Here is a 16,052-nt window from a genome sequence, read left to right as displayed (position 1 = left end):
TTTTCCCATTTGATATATCAAAGTATAAATCATATTAGAAGCACAATATATTTAAGCCAATTTTAAACACATTTTTATGGCTTATATGTTTTACAGTTTGGGGGAAAAATAGAATTTTAAAAAATGAATGAAGAAATTAAAGCTTGTATTTTGATTTAGAGGCCTCCAGAAATGGCAGTCATATTTTTAAATAATAATTGATGTTGGTACAGGTATGTAGGGCATATCTGGATATACCCTAGTGGATTTTATGTACACCGTTAGAAAATTGGGTTTATCTACATCCTATCATATAAATGAGTAGCAAATAATAGAAATACTGTTAAGAGTGTGGGTCCAGATTTTTTTCAGTGTCTTAACTGACCATATTTATTTATGAGAATTATATTAGTACATATTCTCTCTAGCAACAACAAAAAAATTCTGTTAGTAACCCTATCTTCAGAGTAACAGAATATAAACTAAAGTATAAATTATATTCTTTGAAATTTTCAAGAGTTGATATTTATCCATATCTCTTTGAATTTTGATAAGAATAAATGCTCACTGATACAGTGAGATGACTGCTTTCAAGAAAGGTCCAAGTATTCAGAGATTTTCATGTGAAATTCAGCTTACTTGTTGGGGAATATGAGGAGAAGCTGCTTTAAAATGTGCCTTTAGCCAGAACGTTTTGCAAGTAGATGGTAGATAACCTTTTTAAAAAGGTTCGTCAGAATTCCAAATTTCTCCATATATTTGAGCAAGACCACACACATAGTATCTAATAATATATTTAAGTACCTAGTAGAGCAGTTATATTTCCTGAATATTTCAATACAGAATTTCTCCTCTTTCATTGGCACCACATATCTTTCCTTATTGTTTAAATACCATGTAGTGCATTTTATCTTTAGAGGGCCGCTATTTTAATATGCCTCTCTTTTGAAACCCCCAGCACCTATTTCTTATTCTATAGTAGGCTTAGCCAACTAACCATAGGGCGAAAAAGTCCTGAGAGTAGTGTTTTGGCTAGTAGAGGGATATGTCATCAAGGGAGATAACTAAAAGCATGAGCAGAATGAAAAAGGTACTGTTGGGTGCTGTCAGGTTTTTATTTTTTCCCATATCACTAGATTTCAATGTGAAAGAGATATGTGATTTCTGAAGGGATATTTGATAGTGTATAAAATGAGGTTAAATAATATGAAGTCAGTGGGGAAAAGCATATAAAACTATGCTTGTAAAATTTGTTTAACTTAAAAAAATTTTAATTGTGATAAAATATACATGAGATGAAAATATTTTAACCACTCTAAGTAGACAGTTCTTTGACATTGAGCACATTGACAATACAGTGTAACTTTTACCACTGTTTCTACTGCTTTCCATGGACTAGTTTCATCATGCAAACAAACATCCGTACTTACTTAGTAATAAATTCCTATTTCCCCCCACCTCCATCTCTGGTAACCATTATTCTGTTTTTTCACTCTAATAATTTTTTAATTTTAAGTATTTCATATAAGATGAATCAGAATAGTTGTCCTTTTGTGTCTGGCTTTTTCACGCAACATGAAGTCTTCAAGGTTCATGCTGTAGCATGTGCCAGCACTTCAGTCCTTTTTACAGTTGTATATTACATTGTGTGTATATACCACATTTTGTTTATCCATTCATCAGTTGATGAACAGTTGGATTGCTTCTGTCTTTTGGAAATTGTGAATAATGCTGCGGTGAACATTCTTGTACAGATATCTGTCTGAATCCCTGCTTTCAGTTCTTTGGGGTATATGCCAAAGAGTAGAATTGCTGAGTCATAATTGTAATTCTGTGTTTAATTTCCTTGAGGAAGCAGCAAATTGTTTTCCACAGTGGCCACGCCATTTTACATTCCCACCAATAATGTACAATGGAGAGTTTCTATTTCTCCATGTCTTTGCCAACACTTGATTTTTTCCATACTTTTTTATAATAGCTATCCTAATGAGTGTGAAATAATATCTCGTTTTAATTTGCATTTCTTTAATATTAATGTTATTGAGCATGTTTTTTAATGCAGGTTTATTGAGATATATTCACCCACTGTAAATCCATCCAAAATATATAATCAGTGGCACAGTATCATCACATAGTTGTGCATTCATTACCACAGTCAATTTTAGAACATTTTCATTACTCCAAAAAGAAGAATTTTAGCATCTTTTCATATACTTATTTGCCATTTGAACCTTTGGAGAAATGTCTGTTCAAATCCTTGGTTCATTTTTTGATTGAATAGTTTGTCTTTTTGTTGTTGAGTTGTAGGAGTTCTTTATATATTCTGTATATTAATCAGATGTATAGTTTTCAAATATTTTCTCCCATTCTGTAGGTTGTCTTTTTACTTTCTTGATAATGTCCTCTCAGGCACAAAATTTTTTAATTTTGATAAAGTCCATTTTGTCTTTTTTTTTTTTTAGGATAAAATTAATTTTAATTTATATGAGAACTAATCTTGGCATCTAAGTACTCTTTAAGAAAAACATGCTCAAACATGTACTAGAGTGTATTGAACATATACCATAGAAACAAAGATGTGAAATACATGAAACAGTGATCTTAGTCCATTTTTCCAGTGAATAGATTCCCAAAATAATCTACACGTAGATTTTAAATGATTTACATGTAGACTATGTATAGTCCCCCAAAATAATCTTGTTTAAACTAAAACAAAATGTTGGAAAGCTGTATGAATAATATCTTTAATAAGAAAGTGGAGGCCATTCAATGAATATTTTATTAAGAGGACAGCTTTTCACACATCTTTTCCATCCACCATGAGAAAGCAGAATTGTAAATTAAAACCTAAGAGAAACAAAACAGCAAAAACAGTTATGATCCTAATAGAAAAACAAGCTAGACTGTCGTATGGCCTGAGCAATTGAAAGGAGGATGTATTTGACATTGATGCATTGAGACTCTCCTTGAAGAGCAAAGTTTGCTACAGTTCCTCCTTTGTAGATACAGTTGTACTGTATCTACATACTTATGTTTACATATTTATGTTTAGTAGCTTTCAAAAGTATATTGAAGACCTAATAGTAGGAAAAAAACAAAAAGGAAGACAAAGTAGATGTAACAAGTATTGAAAATACAATGACATGGATGAGAGAAATAGAAAAACGGAATGGAATGAGGGGGACGGGAGTATGTATATACTACTTTCTTTGTTTTACATAGAATGAAATCAATAGAAAAATTGGTGAAGGTAATAGATTAAGAAATAGAAATTTAAAGTATAAATTTACCACTAAAATAATTTAAAATGATGAAATAATACTGAGAATAAGCAATATTGTCTGGTGTTGCTAAATCAAAAAAGAATTTCATAAGCATATTGTTCTAGGCTGCCAAAAGCAGATAACCATAAGATGGATTAGTTTTTAGTAATGGGAATTTATTAGCTTAGAAGCCTGCAGTTCTGAGACCATGGAAATGCCCAAATCAAGGCATCAACAAGACAGTACCTTCTTCCTTAAGACCGGCTGCTGGCGATCCTGGACTCTTCTGTCATGGCAAGGCATATGGTGGGAGGCATCTGCTGGTCTCTTCTCTTCCAGGTTTCATTGCTTTCACCATCTTGCTTTTATGGCTTTCTCCATTTTGTCCACTTTGTCATTTATTATTTGTACTTTGGCATGAAATCGAAAAATTTATTGCCTAATACAGGGTCCTGAAGGTATTTCCCTCTGTTTCTTGTCTAGTGTTTTATAGTATTAAGTCTCATATTTAGGCCATTGATCCATTTTGAATTAATTTTTGAATATGGTGAGAGGGTAGAGGTCCACATTCATTCTTTTGCATGTGGATTTCCAATTATCCCAGCACCATTTGTGAAGAGACTGTTTTTTCCCTCTTGATGAACTTGACACCCTTGTGAAAAATAAAATAACTCAGATGTGTGGGCTTAACTATGAAGTCTCAGTTTTGTTCCATGTCTATCCTTATGCCAGTACCACACTGCTTTAGTTACTGAAGCTTTGTAGTAAGTTTTGAAGTAAAAAAAAGTGTGAGTCTGCCAACTTTGTTCTTATTTTTCAAGATTGTTTTGCCATTTGGGGCCCCTTGCAAAACCATATGAATTTGAGGATCAGCTTTTATATTTCTGCAAAAAAAAAAAAAAAGGCTGTGGAATTTTGATACTGATAACATTGAGTTTGTAGATTGCTTTAGGCAGTATTAGCCATCTTAACAATAGTAAATCTTCTAATCCATAAACATGGATTATCTTTCCATTTATTTAGTCTTCTTTGATTTTTTTCCATAGTTTTCAGTGTATAAGAGTTTTACCTTCTTGGTTAAATTTATTCTTAGCCATTTTATTTTTTTAGATGCTATTATAAATGGAATTATTTTCTTATTTCCTTCTCAGGTTGTTTATTACTGGTATATAGAAACTCAAATGACTTCTGTATGTTTACCTTACTCTGCAACTTTGCTGAATTCATCTATTAGTTCTTCTAGCTTTCTTGTGGATTCTTTGGGATTTTCTATATATAGGATCATATCACCTGTAATTAGAGATAATTTGACTTCTTCCTTTCCAATTTGCAGGCCTTTTATCTTTTTCCTGATTGCTCCAGTACAAGTTGGATAACAGTGGTAACAGGGCATCCTTGTTTTGTTTCTGATCTTAGGGGGAAAGCTTTCATTCTTCAACCATTGAATATGATATTTGCTGTGGATTTTTCATAAATGTTCTTTATTGTGTTGAGAAAATGCCCTTCTATTTCAGGTTTTATGAGTGTTTTTATCATAAAAGTATAATGGATTTTGTCATGCCATTCCTGCATCAGTTGAAATGATGTGTTTTTTTTTATTAATGTGGTATGCTACATTGTTTGATTTTCTTATGTTGAGCCATTCTTGCATTCCTAGAATAAATTCCACTTGCGTATGGTATATAATCCCTTTAATATACTATTGAAGATTGCCAGTGTTTTCTTGAGGGTTTGTGCATCTATATTCATAAAAGATATTAGTCTGAAATTTTCCTTCTTGTGCTGTTTTTATCTGGCTTTGGTATCAGGATAATACTGGCCTCATAGCATGAGTTAGAAGAGGAGTGATTACTTCCTATTTTTTGGAAGATTTGAGAAGGATTGGTGTTCAATCTTTGAATGTTTGGTAGAATTCAGTGAAACCATCCAGTCATGGATTTTTCTTTGTTGGAAGATTTTTGATTACTGATTTAGTCTATTTACTTGTTATTAGTCTGTTGAGATTTTCTATTTCTTCTTATTTCTATTTAGGTAATTTGTATGTGTCTAGGGATTTGTCCCGTTTCATCTAGATTTTCTAATTTGTTGGTATATAATTGTTCATCACATCCTCTTGAAATCCTTTTTATTTCTTTAAAGTTGATGGTAATGTCCTCACTTTCATTCCTTATTTTAGTTATGTGTGTCCTCTCTCTGATGATCCTACTAAAGGTTTGTCTATTTTATTGATATTTTCAACAACCAACTTGTGGTTTTGTTGATTCTGTTGTTTTCCATTCTCTATTTAATTTGTCACCGCTCTAATCTTTACTAGTTCCTTCATTCTAACTCTGGGTTTGTTTTACTCTTCTAGTTTCTTTAGATGTGAAATTAGGTTATTGATTTATGACCTTTTTAAATGTAAGCTTTGAAAGCTATAAATTTCTCTCTGAGCCTTCACTGCCTACCCTGTTTTGGTATGTTGTATTTTTATATTCATTTGTTTCAAGGCATTTCTAATTTTCCTTCTGCTGTTTATTTCTAGCTTTATTCCACTGTGGTGTGAAAATACACTTTGTGTGATTTCAATATTTTACATTTATTAAGATTTGATTTGTGGCTTAATATATGGCCTGTCCTAGAAAATGGTCCGTGTGCTCTTGAGAAGAATATGTACTCTGCAGTTTTGTGGTGAAGTGTTCTACATATGTCCATTAGGTCTAACTGGTTAATAATGTTGTTCAAATCCTCTATTTACTTATCGCTTATTAGTTTACATGTTCTAACAGTTATTGAAAGTGATGTATTGAATTCCCTCACTATTATTGTAGATGCAGAAGTTTTTATTGGCCACTTGTTCCCCAAAGGGCACCCTGCATCTATTGCCTCAGTGCCTCAGAACTCTGGTGTCATTGGTCTCAGATACCACTTTGCTGTCCACGATCCTGTGGGTGGTGGTCTTGTGGATGGTTTGCATGGAGTGGCTGCTGTCCAGGGTGTCACTGAGACCACGTCCTCCCGGTCTTCTAGCAGGTGGCAGTAGGTGGCGATCTCATCCTCCACCTTGACCTTGATGTTCAACAGGGCTTTGTACTCCTGAGCCTGGTACTGCCCCTCTGCCTGGGTCTGTGCCAGCTCTGACTCCAGGGGCCCCAAATGGCAAAACAATCTTGAAAAATAAGAACAAAGTTGGCAGACTCACACTTTTTTTTACTTCAAAACTTACTACAAAGCTTCAGTAACTAAAGCAGTGTGGTACTGGCATAAGGATAGACATGGAACAAAACTGAGACTTCATAGTTAAGCCCACACATCTGAGTTATTTTATTTTTCACAAGGGTGTCAAGTTCATCAAGAGGGAAAAAACAGTTGAGCTCTTCCATCTGCAGGGTTTAGAGGGCTTCGACCTTCTGCAGGGTGTTCTCCAAGCTGGCCTTCGGATTTCTCATGGAATCCAGGTTGGTTTCCGAAGACCGGACAGTACATCTCAGCTCCATGAGTGTCATCTCATCAGCTCCTATGTCAGTGAACTGAGAGGTGACCACTGTGGTGTGTCTTCAGTATGCTAAGACCAGTACTTGTCCACTTCCTCTCAGTTCTTCTGAGCCAACTCATCTTATTAGGCCCGGATGTCTGCCATGATCTTGCTGAGGTCTTGAAACTGGGGCATCCACCTCCACAATCCCTTTACTTCCTCCTCATGATTCTTCTTCATGAAGGGCAGCTCATCCTTGACAGCCTCAATCTCTGTCTCTAGCTGCAGCCAAGTGGTATTTGGTGTCATCAGTGACCTTGCAGAGCCCATGGATATCATTCTCCACACAGACTGGCGCATGGCCAGCTCAGTCTCATACTTGACTCTGAAGTCATCAGCAGCCAGTCAGGCATTGTCAATCTGCAGAAGGATGTGGGCATTATCCACAGAATTTTCAAAGATCTGAGCCCTTAGTTCCTCAGTGGTCTTCAGGTAGTAGCCCCAGTCCCTGATGTGGGGTCCCTTCTTCTCCAGGTATTCCCGAATTTTGCCCTCCAGTCTCTGATTCTCAGTTTCCAGCCTCCTCACTCTGTCCCGGTAGGAGGCCAAGTGGTCGTTCAGGGCTTGCATGGTGTCCTTCTTGCCCTGGATGCCCTCCATTCCCTCCGGATCCCTGGCCATCCCATTGGCCAGGCCCCTGGCCCCTCAGCACCCCTAGGAGCTAGAGGAGTGGGACACAGAGATCCAGGAGCCCAAGCCTCTGATGCCCACATAGACGTTGGCTGGGCAGCTGGTTGGTCAGACCCGGTGGCTGGGCAGCTGGATGGAGCCCAGGAATCGGTAGTTGGTGAAGAAGGTGGTGGAGTGGGTGGCAAAGCTCATGTTGTCTAGGGAGTAAGGCAAGAGGCCAGGACTCAGGATATGACCTCCCCCACTATTATTGTAGAACTATCTATTTCTCCCTTCCAATTTGCCTGTTTGTACTTCATGTATTTTGGGCGCTCTGTTGTGAAGTTTGTAAGTATTTATAATCATTATGTATTGCTGAATTGAATCTTTTATCAATACATAATATCCTTCTTTGTCACTTGTAATCTCTTTTCACTTGTCTTTTATAATCTCTTTTGACTTAAAGCCTATTTTGTCTGACAATAGTATAGCCATTTAAGCTCTCTTTTGATTACTGTTTGCACGGAATATCTTTTTTCACCCTTTAAAATACTCTTAACCTCTTTGTGTCTTTGTGTCTAAAGTGAGTTTCTTGTAGTAGCATATAGGTGAATCATGCTTTTTCATCCAATCTTCTGGTCTTTTCTTTTTATTAGGGATGTTTAATCCATTCACATTTAAAGTAATAACTGAGAATGAACAATTTAACTATTTGTTTTCTGTGTACATTGTATGTTTTTTGTTCTTCAGTTCATTCCTATCCTTTTTTGTATTTGATTACTTAAAAAAACATTTTTATGAAATATATATACAGAAAAGCAATAAATTTTAAAGTACATTGTAACAAGTAGTTGTAGAACAAATTTCAGAGTTTGATATGTTCTGCAATTTTGGATTTTTCCTTTTTCCCTTCTAGCTGTTCTAAGACACTGGAAACTGAAAGAAATATCAGTGTAATGATTCAGCATTTATACTCATTTGTTAAATCCTGTCTTCTCTGTTATAACTCTTTCTTCTCCTTATCTTTAAGGGTATTTGGGCTCTGCCCATTCTAACTTTTTCGTTTTGGAAAGGGGTGTCAGTAGGGTAGAATAGGGAGATAGAATTAGTTGATGTTCTTGGAGAGGCTGGCCCCTCTGGGTTATAGGACTTATCTGGCCTAGGAGCCCATATGGAAGTTGTAGGTTTCTGGAAATTAATCTTAGGATGTGAAACTTCTGTAGGATCTCAGATAGAGCCCTAGGTGTTCTTTAGGGTTAATGGGGAATGGTTTTGGATAGGGTTTGGCAAAGCATGGCATTTAGCAATATCTAACTGAAGCTTGCATAAGAGTATTCTCCAGAATAGCCTCTTGGCTGTGTTTGAACCCTCTTACCACTGATACCTCATTTTGTTACATTTATTTCCCCCTTTTGGTCAGGAAGTTGTTGTCGATCCCACGATGCCAGGGCCAGGCTTGTCCCTGAGAATCATGTCTCACGTTGCTAGGGAGATTTTCGCCCCTGGGTGTCATGTCCCACGTAGGGGGGAGGGGAATGATTTTACTTGCTGAGTTGGGCTTAGAGAGAGATAGAGAGAGTGGCCATATCTGAGCAACAAAAGAGGTTTTCTAGAAGTAACTCTTAGGCATAACTATAGGTAGGCTTGGGTTTTTTTGCTACAGAAATAAACTTCACAAAAGCAAGCCTCAAGATCAAGGGCTTGGCCTATTGACTTGGGAGTCCCTAATATATGAGAGTATCAGGGGTTTCCCTGGTAGTAAAGCTTAATAGTTCTTCATTTTTTCTCCTCTCCCTCAGGGGACTTTTTATTTGGTTACTTTTTGTAGTGTGCACTTTGATTCTCTTCTTCTTTCTTTCTTTTCCTCTATTCTTTAGTTATTTAATTAGTGGTTACCTTTGTCACTACCATTTACATCTTAAATTAATGACAACATCGTTCAATGAGTACCAACTAATTTCAGGAGTATACAAACTGTCTACTCCTGTATATCTCCATCCCTCCCCCTTTGTATTGTTATTGTGTTTAGGTTAAATCTATATACATTGTATGCCTCTGAACATAGATTTAAAATATTGTTTTACACATTTTGCATCTTAAGTCATATAGGACGATGGGAGCTGTTACAAATCTAACATATAATAATACAGGATTTTATATTTACTTATATAGTTACTTTACCAGTGTTCTTAATTTTTTCTTATGGTTTTGAGTGATTGTCTGTGTCTTTATTTCTGCCTGAAAGACTGAGTCCCTTTAGCATTTTTTATAGAGCAGTTCTCCAATAAACAAAGCTTTCAGCTTTTGTTTATCTGTTGTATTAGTTTGTTAAAGCTGCTGGAAATTCAATATACCAAAAATGGGTTGGCTTTTATATAGGGAATTTATTATGTTACAAATTTACAGTTCTAAGGCCAGAAAAATAAGGCACCCAAACTAAGGCATCCAGAGAAAAATAACCTTGACTCAAGAAAGGCCAATGGGTCTGGAATGCTCTGTCAGGTGGGAAGGTACATAGCAACATCTGCTATCTTTTTCCTGGCTTCTCATTTCAGAGGACTTTCCCATGGGCGTTTTTCTTCTACATGTCCGAAGGTCTCTGGCTTTGTGGGCTCTGTAGGCTCTTTCCAAAATGATTCCCTCTTAAAGAACTCCAGTAGATAGATTAAGACCCACCTTGAATGGGTAAAAATACAGCTCCATGGAAACCACCTCATCAAAAGTTCCTACTCACAATTGGGTGGGTCACAACTCCATGGAAACAACTTAATCAAAAAGATCCCACTCTACAATATTGAATCAAGATTAAAAACATGGCTTTTCTGGGGTACACAACAAGTTTCAAAGTGGCACATCTGTAAATGTTGTAATTTCTTCTTCATTTCTGATTTTCTAATTTTGCAAGATGTAGAATTCTTAGTTGTTAGCTTTTTTGTGTATAAGGACTTTAAACGTCATCTACTGTCTTCTGACCACTCTGGTTTCTGATGAGAAATCCACTGTGAAACTTACTGGGGATCCCTTGTTTGTGATGAGTCACTTCAGTAATGCTTATTTCAAAATCCTTTCTTTGTATTTGTGTTTTGACAAGTTTGCTATAATGTGTCTTGGTATAGATCTATTAGAGCTTATCTTGCTTGGAGTTTCTTGAGCTTCCTGGATATCTATATTTATGTCTTTCATCAGATTTGGGAAATTTTCTACCATTATTTCTTCAAAGCCTTTTCTGTCTCTTCTGGGACTCTAGTAATGCTTATGTTATTATGCTTGATGATGTCCCACAAGTTCTTCATGCTCTGTTAATTTCTCATCATTCTTTTCTCTTTCTTTTTTTTTCATTAGAGAAGTTGTGAGTTACAGAGCAATCATATATAAAAATAAGATGCCCATTTACCACCATTATTTTAACACCTTGCATTTTTATAGTTGGAATATTTTTATAATTGTAATTTTATTATCTTATTCTTGGTTTAATTTGTCCTTCACGTTTTTGCATTGTGCACTTCTATGAAGTTTTAAAAAAATATTTATTCCAGAACAATAACCAACCTAACATTCCCTTTAACCATATTCAAATATGTAATTAAGTGCTGTTAATTATGTTCACAATATTTTGCTACCATCACTTCCATCCATTACCAAAAGTTTTCCATTTTCTCAAATAGAAACTTTATACCTTTGAATTTTAACTTCTTATTCCCTACTCACACCTCATCCACTGGTAATCTATATTCTAGATTGTGACTATGAGTTTGCTTATTCTAATTATTTCATATCAGTGAAATCATACAACATTCATCCTTTTGTGTCTGACTTATTTCGCTTAACATGATGTCTTCAAAGTTTATCCATGTTGTCTAATATAACAGAGCTTCATTCCTTTTTCCAGCTGAATAATACTACATTGTATGTATATATCACATTTTATTTATCCATTCACCAATTGGACTTTTGGGTTGCTTCCGTCTTTTGACAGTTGTGAATAGTGCTGCTGTGAACATCGGTGTGCAAATATCCCTACTTTCAATTCTTTTGTGTTTATATCCAGAAATGGGATTGCTGGATCATATAGTAAATTCTGTACTTTCTGAGGACCTGCCAAACTGTCTTCCACAGCGGTTGTAACATTTTGCATTGCCACTGGTAATGAATGAGTGTTCCGATTTCACCAGATCCTGTGATCTTCTTGTTTTCTTCTTTTATAGGAGTAGTAATTCTAGTGGGTCAGAAATCTCATTGCAATTTTGATTTGCATTTCCCTGATGGCTAATGATTTTGAGCATCTTTTTAGCCATTTGTTTTATCTTCTTTGGAGAAATGTCTAAAAGACTTCGGCCAATCTTTAATTGAGATATTTGTTATTGAGTTGAAGGATTCCTTTATATATTCTGTATATTAAACCCTCTGTAACTCACAACTTTTCTAATAAAGGATTCCTTTATATATTCTGTATATTAAACCCTTATTGGATATTCTAGTTTCCAAATATTTTCTCTCATTGTGTAGGTTGTCGTTTTACTTTCATGAAGTCTTTTGAGGCACAAAAATTTTCAATTTTGACAAGTTTTAATGTTTATTTTTTCTTTTGTTCCTTGTTCTTTGTCTATAAAACCAGTGCCTAACATAAGGTCTCAAGATGCTTCCCTATACTTTCTTCTAGGTGTTAATATTGTTCTGGCTCTTATATTTAGGTCTTTGATCCATTTTTAATTGATTTTTGTATATGGTATGAGTCAGTAGTCCCCTTTCATTATTTTGCAAATGGTGATCCTGTTCTCCTAGCACCATTTGTTGAAGAGATGATACTTTCTTAAATGAGTGCCTCTTTACTCCCTTGTCAAAAATTGATTGGCCGTAAATGTGAGGGTTTGTTTCACAGTTCAATTCCATTGGTCTATATGTCTGTCCTTGTGCAAGTACTATGCTGTGTTGTAATATTACTGTGGCTTTCTAATAAGGTTGAAGATAAGAAAGTATGAATCCTCCAACTTTGTTCTTTTTCTGGATGGCTTTGACTTTTTGGAGCCTCAAAGCCTTCCATATAAATTTGATGGTTTACTTTCTGTTTCTACAAAGAAGGCTGGTGGAATTTTGTGGGGATTGTATTAAATCTGTAAATTGCTTTGGTTAGAATGGGCATCTTGATAACATTTATTCTTCCAATCCATGAACGTGGAATGTTCTTCCATTTATTTAGGTCTTTGTTTATTTTTATTTTTTTAGTTAATGTCTTGTAGTTTTCTGTGTATAAATCCTTTATATCCTTGTTTCAATTTATTCCTAGATACTTAATTTTTTTAGTTGCTATTTAAGTGGAATTTTTTTCTTGACTTCTTCAGATTGCTTGTAGATACACTACTGTATTAGCTAGGGTTCTCTAAAGAAATAGAATCAGCAGGAGATAGCTGTAAATATAAAATTTATAAAAATGTCTCATGTAAACATGGGGATGTAGAGTTTGAGGTCTCTAGGCGGTGAGCTGACAGCTCTAGTGGAGGGCCTCGGTGAATTCTCAGGAGAGGCTGGCTGGGCAACCATGGGCATGTAAGAGTCCAAGATCAGTAAGGTAGGCTACAAGCTGGCAGCTCCAGTGAAGGTCCTCAACAAACTCTCAGAGGAGGCTGGCTGGCTGAATCAGGAAGAGTGATTATCTCTTCTGAACCCTCGTTAAAAGCCTTCTAGTGATTAGATTAAATGTCATTCATAGGGGGCGCTCCCCTTAGCTGATTCAGTCAGCTATGGTAACAGCCAATGTGGTCACGATTTAAGTCCATGAAATGTGCTCATAGCAACAAACAGGCCAGTGCTTGCCCAACCAGACAACCAGGCACATGAACCTGACCATGACAACTACTAACTTTTATAGACACACTATTTTATAGATACACTACTAACTTTTGGGTATAGATCTTGAACCTGCAACTTTGCAGAATTTATTTATCAGCCCTAGGAGCTTTGTTGGAATTTTTCTGAATTTTCTGTGTATAGTATTATGTCATCTGCTAATAGGAAAGTTTTACTTCTTCCTTTCCAATTTGGATGCCTTTTATTTATTTTTCTTTCCTAATTGATCTATCTTGAACTTCCAGTACAATGTTGAATAATAGTGGTGACAGTGGGCATTCTTGTTTTTGTTCCTGATCTGAGAGAGAATGCTTTCAGTCTTTCACCATTAAGTCTGATGTTAGCTGTGGGTATTTCATATATGCCCTGTATCATGTTGAGGAAGTTTCCATCTGTTCCTAGTTTTCTAAGTGTTATTTTCAAGAAATGGGTGTTTTAAATGCCTTTTCTATGCCATTTGAGATGATCGTGTGCTTTTTTCCCTTCATTGTGTTATTGTTGTCTGTCAATTACTTTAAATGATTTTCTTATGTTGAACCACTCTTGCATACCTGGCATAAATTCTACATGGTCATGGTGTATAATTCTTTTATGCTATTGTTGATTCAGTTGCTGGTATCTTGTTGAGGAGTTTTGCATCTATACTCTTTAAGAGATACTGGTCTGTAATTTTCTTTTCATGTTATAATGGTATCAGTTGTTCTTGGAATGTATGGGAAAATTCCCCTGTGAAACATGGGCTTTTCTTTGTTGGGAGGGTTTCAATTATTGATTTAGTCTCTTTACTGGGTTTTGGTTTGTTGAGATCTTCTATTTCTTCTTGAGTCAGTGTAACTAGGTTGTGTGTTTCTAGGAATTTGTCCATTTCATTTAGGTTATCTAATTATTGGCATTGTTCACAAATCCTCTTATAGTCCTTTTTATTTCTGTAAGATTGGTAGTAAGGTCCTCATTTTCTTTTTTTTTCCTTTTTTTTTTTTACATGGGCAGGCACCGGGAATCGAACCTGGGCCCTCGGGCTTGGCAGGCAAGCATTCTCACCTGCTGAGTCACTGTGGCCTGCCCAAGGTCCTCATTTTCATTTCTTATTTTAGTTGTGTCATCTTTTCCTTTGTCCACCTAGCCAAAGGTTTGTCACTTTCATTGATCTTTTCAGTGAACCAGCTTTTAGTTTTATTGATTTTATATGTATTTTTAATTCTCAATTTCATTTATCTATGCTCTAATCTTTATTTCCTTCCTCTGCTTGCTTTGAGTTTAGTTTGCTTTTCTTTTTCTAGTTTCTTCAGCTCTGAGCATAGGTCTTTGATTTGTTATCTTTCTTCTTTTCTGACATAAGCATTTAAGTTATAAATTTCCCTCTCAGCACTGACTTTGCTGCATCCCATAAATTTTAGTGTGTAGTGTTTTAATTTACCTTGATATATTTCCTAATTTCTTTGTGATTTCTTCTGTGAACTGTTGTTTGTTTAACAGTACATTATTTAATTTCCACATAGCTGTGAATTTTCCTCTGTTGCTGTTTTCTGTCTTCATACCATTGTGTTCGCAGAAGGTACATTTTATGATTTCAATATTTTTTAATGTATTGAGACTTTTGTCTCTACATGATCTATCCTGTAGAATGATCCATGTATATTTGAGAAGCAACATTCAGTTGCTGTTGGGGGAAGTGTTTTACATATGTTGGTTAGGTCTAGTTGATTTATAGTATTGTCCAAGTCTTCTGTTTCGTTACTGATTTTCTATCTGGATGTCCTATCAATTATTGAAAGTGTTGTATGAAAGTCTCTTACTATTAATGTAGAACCATCAATTTCTCCCATCAAATCTGTCCATATTTGCTTCATATAGTTTGAAACTCGGCTATTAAGTGCATATATTTTTATAATTGTTACATCTTGTTATTTTGACTCCTTTATTAGTATATAATGATTGTCTTTATCCCTCATAACAGTTTCTGAGTTAAATCTGTTTTATCTCATTTTAGTATGGCTACCTTCTCCACCCAACCCACTCCATCCCTACTCTCTTTTGATTACTGTTTACTTGCATGGTATGTTTTTTCCATCCTTTCACTTTCATTCTACTTATATCTTTGATTTTAAGGTGAGTCTCTTGCAGACAGCACGTAGTTGGGTCATGCTTTTTTTTAATCCATTGTGCTGATCTCTACCTTTTAACTGGAGAGCTTAATCCATTTACATTTAAAATCACTGTTAATAATGTAGGAATTTCTTTTGCCGTTTTCCTGTTTAGTCTTTCTAAGTCTTATACTTTTTTCCCTCTATTCTTCTGAAATGCCTACTTTCATATTTGTTTTTCTGTAATGTACCATATCAAGTCCCTCCTCATTTCTGTTTGGATAAATTTTTCATATATTTTCTTGATGGCTGCAGTGGGTTAGAATGTAACATCCTGAATATAATAATCACATTTGATTTGATACTAACTTGACTTCGATAGCATTCGCATTCACTGTTCCTATACCCCTCCGTCCCCTACCTCTTTTTGTACTTGGTACAAAGTATATCTTTGTATATTGTATATCCAGAACCTTAGATTTATTATTACTTTTTATGCATTTGCATTTTAGCACCTTTAAGAAATAAGAAGCGGAGTTATGTAACAAAAGATGCAATAGCACAATACTGGCATTGTGGTTAACTTTACCGAAGTTCTTTATTTTTTTTGTGTGCTGCTTTGAACTGTTGTCTAGTGTCCATTGCTTTCAGTCTGAAGAGCTCCCTTTAGTATTGCTTATACTTATGCTAGGACAGGTCTAGTGTTGATGAGCCCCCTCAGCTTTTGTTTATTTGGAAATGTCTTAATTTCCCTCACAG

At 35.4% G+C, this 16,052-nt stretch overlaps 1 protein-coding gene and 1 pseudogene across 14 annotated transcripts in view; one reads left to right on the top strand and one right to left on the bottom strand.

Moving 5' to 3' along the window:
• Nucleotides 1-16,052, top strand: part of SYNRG (synergin gamma) — a 127,431-nt gene that overhangs the window by 53,692 nt on the left and 57,687 nt on the right. The gene's annotated exons all lie outside the window — the stretch shown is intronic.
• Nucleotides 6,109-7,578, bottom strand: LOC143685639 (keratin, type I cytoskeletal 18 pseudogene; annotated as a pseudogene).

The sequence above is a fragment of the Tamandua tetradactyla genome, chromosome 6 (assembly GCF_023851605.1).
Source record: "Tamandua tetradactyla isolate mTamTet1 chromosome 6, mTamTet1.pri, whole genome shotgun sequence".
In the NCBI taxonomy this organism is placed as follows: Eukaryota; Metazoa; Chordata; class Mammalia; order Pilosa; family Myrmecophagidae; genus Tamandua; species Tamandua tetradactyla.
Note: the sequence above shows the minus strand (reverse complement) of the source record. Positions and strands in the feature narration are given on the sequence as shown.